Source organism: Papio anubis, chromosome 12 (genome assembly GCF_008728515.1).
Source record: "Papio anubis isolate 15944 chromosome 12, Panubis1.0, whole genome shotgun sequence".
Lineage (NCBI taxonomy): Eukaryota > Metazoa > Chordata > Mammalia > Primates > Cercopithecidae > Papio > Papio anubis.
In genome coordinates, this window is record NC_044987.1 from 10,607,038 (window position 1) to 10,619,053 (window position 12,016).

Here is a 12,016-nt window from a genome sequence, read left to right on the forward strand (position 1 = left end):
AGTACCTAATTTAATCTATGAGGACTGTCGTGGTTAACAGTCCCTCTTGAAATTCACACTAAGTCTCAAATAACTTACCCTGGCCCTGCTGCTCAATTTAACTGTGGGGTTTTAATTGAGCTTTTCACCATGTGCTGATCAAAGCCAGCTCTGAGGAATGAAATATGATTGACAGGTTCCACTGATGCATCTTTGAAGTGAGAAAAGTCCACACTCAGAATATGCAGCCACTTAGAGCTTTGACATTTAAAACTCCATATTTTCACTGTTCTTTCTTGTGAATTTCAACCAAGGCTATTTAATTGTATTGCAATTGACAAGTGACATTTTTAACACTAACTCCCACAGGAGAGGTAATGTTGTAGGGAAGCTAGTTTTCTGAGTTTTTTTTTTTTTTTTTTTTTGAGGAGGGGGGAAGTTGCTTGTTTGCTTTTTAATGCAGCGATTTAGAAAAAATCAGCCTCACCTTGGAAATGCCGAAAAAACTGATGTGAATGAAATTATCCATGAACATGTGTCTGGAAAGGAGGTTGTATAATAACATGTATGCGTTATACTCATAATTAGTTTTTCCTTGGAATAACAATTGCAGAGTGAATCCAAGATATAAACACTGTAACAAGCCTTCTTGCATTGACTAACTAATCCTCTTTACCCCATGACACAGCTCACAAATGGAAACCAACAATTAAGGGCAAAATAGCCAAAATCATAATTAACATAAAAAGCATCTCATAGAAATGAATACCTTTGACGTTAATTAACTTAAAAAAAATATTCTCAATGATTCCCTTCGAGAGATTCTATAGCTTGATGTCAGCGATAACAGAAGTTTTTGTAAATGTGTTTCCTGCCAGGAGCTTTCCATTACACAACTGAAAAAACAGTGACCATTTTCTGAGTTTTAACAAACGATGTTAATAGGAGTAACTATGGAAAGCACTTGCTTTGGCCAATAATACACATTATACATTGTACATGAGAGGCATTGGAGCACAGCTGGGCTTCAAAGTCAGACAAAACGAGGGCTGAAGACTACAGGACATGTGTGTGATTTTGAGCAAGTTGCTCAAGCTCTCAGTCTCATTTTTCTAAACTGTAAAAAGCAGATAGTAACAATAAGGACTTACCTCACAGGGTTATTATAAGACCCACATGAGATAAGGTTGTAAGGGACTAAGCATAGTGTTCACAGCAGGGTAAATGCTCTATAAATCTTAGTTACCACAACAAAATTTTACAGTTTTTTTGGTATTTCAAACATTCCTGATGGTAGCTTTATCTCTTTATCTTGTTCCATTTACACTTACAATTTTAATAAACCTATCAGTTTGCTCATCTAATCTCAGTCCTATTTGTAACCTTTAATCTTGTATTGTTGATTGTGTTAAATTATTTTGATAAATTCTTAATTTCTGGCACTATTTACCAGTAACAGTTGCCATTTCTCATGTTTCCTGAAGATTTGAGACAAATTGAGAACAGGGTCTTTTTCGCTGCTTTGTTTTTTCTTACTAAGTCTTTGTTTACCTATAATTTTTTTGTCTACCTATAGTTTGTTAGCATAGCTAAAGGCCAAATATACAATGGGTTGACACAGACTGTGTAATTCCAATAACTATTACTTTTATGGAGTCACATGTTCAAGGGTTCAGTATTTCAGTAATTTCATTTGAAGGAAAAGTAATTCTGAGAACTATAATGGGAAACAGCCTCATCCAATTTTGTTTCAACCCAACAAATTGCATAAGTACAAAATAACCTTTAAAGTGAATATTTGAAATTAAAATGAAAGCTTTATTATATACAATATTCAATATCGGTTATGGCGGTCAACTTGACTGGACATTGAGTGCCCAAATATTTGGTCAAACATTATTCTGGGTGTGTTTGTGAAGACTTTTTTTATGAGATTGACATTTGAATGAGTAAAGCAGATTGCCCTCCCTAACATGGGTGACCCTCATGCAATCAGTTGAAGGCCTGAATAGAACAAAAACACTAAGAAGGACACAACTTTGGTACTTTGACTGATTGACCTGAAACATGGGACTCTGCCCTCAGGCTAAAACTTACACCATTGTCTCTCCTGGTGCTCAGGCCTTTGGATTCAGACTGAACTCACACAATCAGCTCTACTGGGCCTCCACTTGCCAACTGCAGGTCTTGGGACTTTTCAGCCTTCATAGTCATGTGAACCTATTCCTTATCATCTTGTTTTATATATAATTTTTCTATTGGTTCTGTTTCTTTTACGAAGCCTGACTGGCTTACACGTTAATTTTGTACTACATGCTAAGCTCTGCACTAAGCATTTTGCATGGATAACATAATTTTATCTTCACAATAACCATATGAGTTAAGTACTTTGATCCTCCTTGTAATACATTTGACAAGATTCTACTCCAAGGACCCGTCTAAGGCCACACAAATGATCAGTGACTTTGTGGAAACTTAAAATCAGATCTGTCTGACCACAAAGCCGGGCACATTCTTAAACACTGTCACTAGTATTCTTGAAGAGTTGTTTCCAAAGAAAAAGCTTATAAGTTGAATGTTAATTTTCTTTATTTTTTAATTTTATTTTATCTATTTTAGGTTCAGGGGTACATGTGTAGGTTTGTTATATAGGTACTTTTGCCATGGGGACTTATTGTACAGATTATTTTGCCACCCAGGTACTAAGCCTAGTACCTGATAGTTGGGTACTATCTTCTTGGAAGGCCGAGAATTTTGCATAACTTCTGTAATAGATCTGATCTAAGGCGACCTGGTCCCTTTACCTTTACTAAACAAATTAAAGTAGTAACAAAGGAAAGCAGAGTAGTTTACCTAGCTAGCTTCTTTACTCATGTGATCTAAGACTAACCTTTGATGTATCCTGGGTGCTTACGTGCTTTCCACTAGGGAAGTCCACAATGTCAATACCCTCTAAATGTGTTGACTCAAGCCTTTGATAATTAATCTTACTGAATAAATGTGAGTCTCACTAGCTGATCAGGCTGAGTTGCAACTGTTTACAGGACTCAGCAGGGAGTCTGTAAGCAGCTTGGACACACTCAGTTGTACTGACAAAGCAGAGTATCTGTGAGTCAGTGTACTTCATCCGTTGCTGGGTCAGGGGTCTGCAAAGGACAGGCCCCACCCAACAGCTGGTACCCCCGTATGAGCATTGCTGCTACACCAGATGGTTACTTTTTCTGATCCTCTCCCTCCTCTGGTCAGCCTCTATCCTCAAATGGGCCCCAGTGTCTGTTGTTCTCCTCTTTGTGTCCATGAGTTCTCATCATTTAGCTCCCACTTATAAGTGACGATACTTGTTTTTTTGTTCTTGTGTAAATTTGCTAAGAATAATGGCCTCCAGTTCCATTCATGTTTCTGCAAAAGACATGATCTCATTCTTTTTTTATGGCTGCATCACATTACATGGTATATATGTGCCACATTTTCTTTATCCAATCTGTCATTGATAGGCATTTAGGTTGATTCCATGTCTTTGTTATCATGAATAGTGCTGCAATGAACATTCACAAGCATATGTCTTTATGGTAGAAGGAGCATACCTCAAAATAATAAGAGCCATCTATGACAAACCCACTGCCAACATCATTCTGAGTGGGCAAAATCTAGGAGATTTCCCCTTGAAAATCACCTCAAGGCAAGGATGTCCTCTCTCACCGTTCCTATTTAACATAGTATTGGAAGTTCTGGCTTGAGCAATCAGGCAAGAGAAAGAAATAAAGGGCATCCAACTAGAAAGAGAAGTCCAACTATCCCTGTTTGCAAAAAACTTGATTCTATATCTAGAAAACCTCATAATCTCAGCCCAAAATCTCCTTCAGCTGATAAACAACTTCAGCAAAGTTTTAGGATAAAAAAAATCAATGTACAAAAATCATTAGCATTCCTGTACATCAACAATGCCCAAGCTGAGAGCCAAATCAGGCACACAACTCCATTTACAACTGCCGCAAAAGGAATAAAATACCTAGGAATATAGGTAACCAGGGAGGGGAAAGAGATCTAAAGCATAAATTACAAAACACTGTTCAAAGAAGTCAAAGATGACACAAATGAAAGGAAAAACATTCCATGCTCATATATAGGAAGAATTAATATCATTAAAATGATCATACTGCTGAAAGCAATTTACAGATTCAATGTTATTCTTATTAAACTACCAATGACATCTTCACAGAATTAGAGGAAAAGTATTTTAAAACGCGTATGGGGCCGGGCGCGGTGGCTCAAGCCTGTAATCCCAGCACTTTGGGAGGCCGAGACGGGCGGATCACGAGGTCAGGAGATCGAGACCATCCTGGCTAACACGGTGAAACCCCGTCTCTACTAAAAATACAAAAAAAAAAAACTAGCCGGGCGAGGTGGCGGGCGCCTGTAGTCCCAGCTACTCCGGAGGCTGAGCCAGGAGAATGGCGTAAACCCGGGAGGTGGAGCTTGCAGTGAGCTGAGATCGGGCCACTGCACTCCAGCCCGGGCTACAGAGCAAGACTCCGTCTCAAAAAAAAAAAAAAAACAAACAAACAAAAAAAAAAAACGCGTATGGAACCAAAAAAGAGCCTGAATAGCTAAGGCAATCCTTACCAAAAAGAACACAGCTGGAAGCATCATGTTACCAGATGTCAAATTATACTACAAGGGTACAGTAACCAAAACAGCATGGTACTGCTACAAAAAAAGACACGTAAACCAATAGAACAGAATAGAGAGCCCAGAAATAAAGCCACACACCTATAAGCATCTGATCCTTGACAAAGCTGACAAAAACAAGCCATGGGGAAAGGACTCCTTTTTCAATAAATGATGCTGGGATAACTGGCTACCCATATGCAGAAGATTGAAATTGAATCTTTTCCTTGCACCATATACAAAAATCAACTCAAGATGAATTAAAAACTTACATGTAAAACCCAAAATTTTAAAAACCCTGAAAGACAACCTAGACAATACCATTCTAGACATAGACAATACCATTCTTTGCTCATCTACACGAGCAAAGATTTCATGATGAAGCTGTCAAAAGCAATCACAACAAAAGCAAAAACTGACAAATGGGATCTAATTAAGCTGAAGAGCTTCTGCACAGCACAAAAATATATATACATATATTTATATATATATATATACAGAGGAAACAGACAACCTACAGAGTGGGAGAAATTTTTTGCAAACTATGCATCTGACAAATGTCTAATATCCAACATCTATAAGGAACTTAAACAGATGTACAAGAAAAAGCAAATGACCCCATTAAAAATTGGGCAAAGGACATGAACAGTTTTCAAAAGAAGATATACATGTGACCAACAAGCATATGAAGAAAAACTCAACATGAATGATCATCAGAGAAATGCAAATCAAAACCACCATGAAATGCCATTCCACACGAGAAATGCTGTCATTAAAATGTGAAAAAATAATAGATGCTGGCAAGTTTGCTGAGAAAGGGAAACGGTTATACACTGTTGGTGGGAGTATAAATTAGTCTGACCATTGTGGACAGCAGTGTGGTGATTCCTCAAAGAGCTAAAAACAGAAGTACCATCATTACTGGGTATATGCCCAAAATCATTTACCATGAACACTGATTTTCTATTATTTTTTATTTTTATTTTTTTACATAAAAAGCTTTCTTTAAAAAAAAAACAGAAGAGGGGAAGGTAACATACTTATCAGATCTTTATTATATTAAAGATACATTTTTTGATGTTTTAAAAAACTAACTTAATCTTTACAATTAAACAAAGTAGGTTTAAATATTACTATTTTACCAAATTACAATACAACAACTTAAATTAGCCGAGTAACATGTTAAAATCATAAGTTTATACACGTTAAGATGAAATTCAAATCATGTGTGTCGGATTATGTTACCTCTGTCAGCATAAATATTAGTATTCTTCTCAAAGTACAGCATGAGTCTGTCCCTAGCAGATGTTCAATGATATCTAACAAATGTATAGACTGAGGTGCTGATCATCAATGAAATGTTTCCACAAACCATTCTTTCACTTATTTATTCAACAAATGAAGGTTTGGACAGTTCTGAACTGTGACTACTCATCTGTCTTATTTTCTTTACCTCTCTGCCCCTAGTTAACTGTTAAAAGTCATTTTGCCAATCTTATTTTGACATAGCAAGATAACGTTTTATGCCATGATATAAAACTGAAACGCAGAAAAAAGAAATAATGTCTAAGATGGGAAAATTTTAAAGAAAATGACTTGCTAGCTTGGGTGTTGAGGGATGAGTAGAAGTTTGTCCAGCAGAGGAATCAGGGAAGGGCACACCAAGAGAGGACATTAAAATGTATTAAGTCACAGAATCGTGAATGAATCTATTTTAAATGTTTTAGGTCTTCTTAAAATCTGCACATAATTAATCATTTCTGCCTTCATTTTGCTTTTCTAAATTGTATATACTTTGATTAAATATTTTTCACATATTATTTTAATTATTTCTGTAGCTATCTCCCATCCTTAGCTATGAGCTTCATAAGAATAAGACATACAGATCTTTGTAATTCCAGTGTTTAACATGATACGTATCAAATAGATAATGGTTTATTGAAATAACAAATCAATGTATGAATAAAAATATGAAGTGGTATATTTAAACAATGACAAGAAAGAGAGCAATGGGGTGTTGCTGGGTGAGCTTATGACTTTGAGGAGACTAAAGAGATATGTTGGTTTTGATCGTTAATTCTGCAGCTACAGTACTGAATTATTTTAATTCAACCTATAAGCAACAAGCAATTATTGAAAATCCAAAAGAAACAGAGTAGTATTATGTGGTTTCCATTCTGGAAAGAGACTACTTTAGAATGTGAATAAATTATGACCATAACATTTCTTAGGGCCTCTGTCCACATCTCCTCAGCCCACTCCAGAAGTCACCTTCAGAGAGTTTCTTTGTGTGCTAAGGGATCCCCATTTATTTCCTCTACCTGAGGAAAGTCTCTTGCCACAGAATTCTTTTCAGCTTACATATAAGAAGCAGGCCGGAGCACTTAATGCTCTCAAAAACATCCACCAACTAAAAATACCCCAGCTTCCTTTGCACCCCAGTGGGACAGCTTAGAAGTTGTTATACACTGTATTTCAGAGGTCCCCGTGGGATTAAGCCCCAGTTCACCACAGTGGTAAACCATAGGCATGCACTTAGTTGGCTGTTCTTTCCTTTCTCTTTCTCACTCCCTTATCATGCTCTCTGAGATCATCTTCCAAACGAATTGCTTAGGCCCAAACTTTTGCCTCAATGTCTGCTGTTGGACATATCTAAACTAAATAAAATGTTCTGTTTCCTGTATGCCCTAGTAGAAGGAAATTTTGAGGAGAGTTTGGTGATGGTATCTTTGTGCCATATGTATACACATTAATAAGTACAAAAAACTCATCAAAACGTGTTAATTTAAAATAAAGGAGTTCTGGGCTGGGTGTGGTGTCTGACACCTATAATCCCAGCACTTTGGGAGGGTAAGGTGAGAGGATCATTTGAGCCCAAGGGTTTGAGACCAGCCTCGCCAACATGGCTAAACTCTGTCTCTACAAAAACTACAAAAATTGGCGGGCGTGGTGGCCTATGCTGGAGGTCCCGGCTACACAGCAGGCTGAGGATCACTTGAGCCCAGGAGGTAGAGGCTGCAGTGAGCTGTGACTGCACCGCTGCACTCCAGCCTGGGACACAGAGGGAGACCCAGTCTCAAGATAGAAACAGAAACAAAAAATAGTTCTTCTATTTTGGAAATGTATACTTATTTACTTATGGATAAAAACAGTAGCAAATATATGTTTATATATTCATACAATGAGACACTACGCTTTGGAAATAATGAGTTAATTTCAGACATATGCAATACATAATTATGTTAAGTGAAATAAGTCAGGCACAGAAAGATAAATACCACATAGTCTCACTCATATATGGAAGCTAAAGTAATTAAGTTCATAGAAGCAGAGAGTAAAATTGTGGTTACCAGAAGCTTGGAAGGGGAAGGGAAAATGGAGGATAAGAAAAGGTTGGTTGATCGATACAAAGTTACAGCTAGATGGAGGAAGAAGTTCTAGTGTTCTATAGCACTATAGGGTAAATATGGTTAAAAAATAATTTACTATATAGTTTCAAAAAGCTAGAAGAGAGGATTTTGAAAATTCACAACACAAAGAAATGATAAATGTTTGAGGTGATGGATATGCTAATCACCCTGATTGGATCATTACACGTTGTGTACACATATTGAAAATCACTCTGTATCTCATAAATGTAAAATTATTATGTGTCAACTAAAAATAAAAGGGGAGGAAATTGAAATATATATGTAATAGTTAAGTGAAAAAAGCCAATTTCAGTAGAATTATATTAATAAAAGTTCAAAGCTTTGCAAAGAAGGGTTACCAACACAGGTGTGTAGGGACACAAACATAGCAAGTGAAATGCAAATAACATCAAGGGAATAATAAACACAAAACTTGAGAGAATGATAACTTCTAGAGAGAAAGATGAATGTGTGATCAGGCCAAGGTCTACGGAGAATTTCCAAGGCACTAGCATTACTTTTTTTTTAATACTAGGTAATGGGATGCACGTGTTCATTGTATCATTGTATCACACTTCCTTATATTTTACATATTTTTCATGAGTATTATTTTCTAAATGTTTAATATTTAATAAAAACTTTTTTTAAAACAGACATCCAACAGGACAATAAAGAATGGCTTTTTAATGGTATCATTATTATAGCTTATCAGCAAAACAATAATTAAAATAATATTTTTAAACAGAATGTAAAATAAAGGAATGATATAGAGTAGGCTCGATTGTTTCTCACCAGTGTAGCACTCCAACAATAACCGGTATTATTCCCCCTCTTACCCTAAGTGAACTAATACAACATATAATGTAATAATGCTATTCTCTTAGCTTGACTAATTATTTTTGCAAAGGTGGAGTCAATATCCTTGACCAAAAGGAATTGCCAATTGAGTGACTGAAAACATTATTTCTGACTGGTTATTCATTCATTTCAATCAATTTGATTTAGAACAAACCAGCAAGGGCCGGGAGAGGGCAGGAAATAAACAGAACAGGTCCCAGACCCTGTGAATGCTCCTTTGAAAACCCCTCTTCACAATCCTCCCCTGCCACGTCAGTGGCCATCACCTTAGGTTCACTTTTAGTGTCCACATCATAGGTTTTCATTTTGGATGCCCCCATCATAGTTTTGTGCTCTTGGGACTACAGGTAAAACAAAACAACCTAAGTGAAACTCAGAACAGCATCAGTTTTGTAAAAAAAATAGAATAGAGCAAAAAGGAACAGTGACTGGAAAATACAGGAGTGTCTTGCAAAAAGAAAACAAAATGGGGGGAGAACAAAGAAGCCTTTAAAGAAACTAGAATCCACTTGGCATCAGGTCTTGGATGCACCTCTTAGACCATGCTTCAACCCATTGTCTCAGGAAAGGCTATGCTGGAGCCTGTTCTGCTCAAAACATCCTCTGATCCTCTGCTTCAATATTCTTGTTCTTCTCTGGCCTCCCTGGTCTTGACACTTGATTTTTTTGTCTTGCTTTGCCCCTGTGGGTTAAATATTCTTCTAGATTGTCTACCTGGTTTGAGGTTTTCCCTTTGACAGTTCTTCTCAAGTTCTTCTTACACTACCCCTTAGATTATAGAACACAGAAAAATATCAGCTCACCCTCACACCCAACTTGGGCCTGCACACCTGCAGGTTGGGGCTGGCATTCTGGGCTACTGCTTAGGAGGAAAGAGAACTCAGACACTACCTGGAGACTTAAGAACAGCATCTCTCAGAACCACTGGGATGAGCAGAAAAGTCATCTTATTTAAGGAGAAAGGGATATAGTTTTTTTGTTCAAGACATCAAATCCAATGAACAAAGAACTGAGCTGGAGAAGAACCCTGAAAACAGAAGGCACACTAAATTTTATTTTTCTGCAAAGGCATTTGGTCACAAATGGCAAACAGTTAAGTGATACCTGCCCAAATAATCATCTCTCACCGCTCTCCCCTCACATATAAAGACTGAGAAGTATGTTGCCTCTCCCTGGAAAAGACTCTTCAGCCATTCTTAATATTGAAAAAACAAACAACATAACATTTTCAATCTTCAACACCTTTGCTGTAAGGTCCTTTCTTCAAATGAGGAAAATGCACTCCAGATTTTCTGCTGTATTGTACATCTTGATCATAGTTTAATGATGGGATGTTCTAGTTAGTTGTATGTCTGTTTGTTTCTCCAGCAGACTCTCATTTCGGTGCAGCTGGGGTCATATCTTTTTCACTTTGTATTCCTCACCCTTGCACAGAGTTATTCATCAAACAACGTCTGAATGAGTGAAAATCTGAAAAGGAATCAGATCCCATCTTTTATCTTTACAAATTCATCTGTTTTTACTGACTATGCTGCTACAACCAGAAAACTGAGGCATGGGAAGGGGTCTTCAGAGTGGACTCAAAGAGGCTTGAGAAGGGCTTGCGATTTGGAATAAATTTGAAATAATTTGAGATGTATTTCTAGCTTCCCTTTTAGGCTTTTGTTTACTGGAAACAAGGGGGAAACGCACTGAAGGAGGTTTTTAGGAGTTTGAGTAGTGACCAGGCAAATGTTTGTCTCCCTTCCAGGAGCTGTGCAGGCTTAACCACTGGCTGGAGGCACTGACATAGTGTTGCTCATTTGTTCTGGTCCTTTCTTGACTACTCTCTAATTCTAAGAAGTGTAGGTGGGGAAAAAGCACTGGTCTCTGCTTCTGCCCTCTACTCTTCCATCATCCTCTTTACAGCCCTGTTAGAGCAAAGTTCGCAGCAACATATTTCCCCAGTATGATAGGATTCTCAATGAATTCAGTTATGAAAACAATAGCTCACTTCTCATTCTTAGCATATTTCAGCCAAAAAATAAAGAAATGTAAGAAGGGGGACCAAAATCGAACCCTTTTAGTCAACAGAGAAGCCAAAGACACCAAACGATAACATCTTGTACCCAGCATTGCCTCTTCGTTGTACTGAGCAAGACTTTCTTTTTTTTTTTTTTTTTTTTTTTTGATGGGGTCTCACTGTCACCCAGGCTGGAGTGCAGTGGCGCAATCTTGGCTCACGGCAACCACTGTCTCCTGGGTTCAAGGGATTCTCCCGTCTCAACCTTCTGAGCGGCTGGGACTGCAGGCACCCACCATCATGACCAGCTAATTTTTGTTTTTAAGTGGAGATGGGGTTTCACCATGTTGGCCAGGCTGGTCTTGAACTCATGACCTAAGGTGATCCACCCACCTCAGCCTCCCAAAGTGCTAGGATTACAGATGTGAGACACTGTGCCCTACTCAAAGCCAGACTTTCTAACGTGGGATCACAGCACAGTTGTCCTTGTTTGGATTCCCCTACCTACCTTCACATCTCACTCACATGCTGCATTTTCACAGCCAGGGCCTGTTTCCAGGTTTAAGCCCGGCAGGCAGGGTTTGGAAGTGATACAGCACACTAGTATCTCTGCTTTACCCATAGGAGACTGCCCTGGGTCCCAGCCAGGCTGTTAGTCCACAGGTATACCCAACAGTTCCAAAGAGACAGCGACCATCGAGAAGGAGCCATGATGACGATGGCGGTTTTGTTGAAAAGAAAAGGGGGAAATGTGGGGAAAAGAGAGATCAGACTGTTACTGTGTCTATATAGGAAGAAGTAGACATAAGAGACTCCTTTTTGTTCTGTATTTGAGATGCTGTTAATCTGTAACCCTACCCCCAACCCTGTCCTTGCAAGAGACATGTGCTGTGGTGACTCAAGGTTTAAGGGATTTGGGGCTGTGCAGGGTGTGCTTTGTTAAACAAGTGCCTGAAGGCAGCTTGCTTGTGAAAAGTTATCACCATTCTCTTAATCTCAGGTACCCAGGGACACATACACTGCAGAAGGTCGCAGGGACCTCTGCCTAGGAAAGCTAGGTATTGTCCAAGGTTTCTCCCCATGTGATAGTCTGAAATAT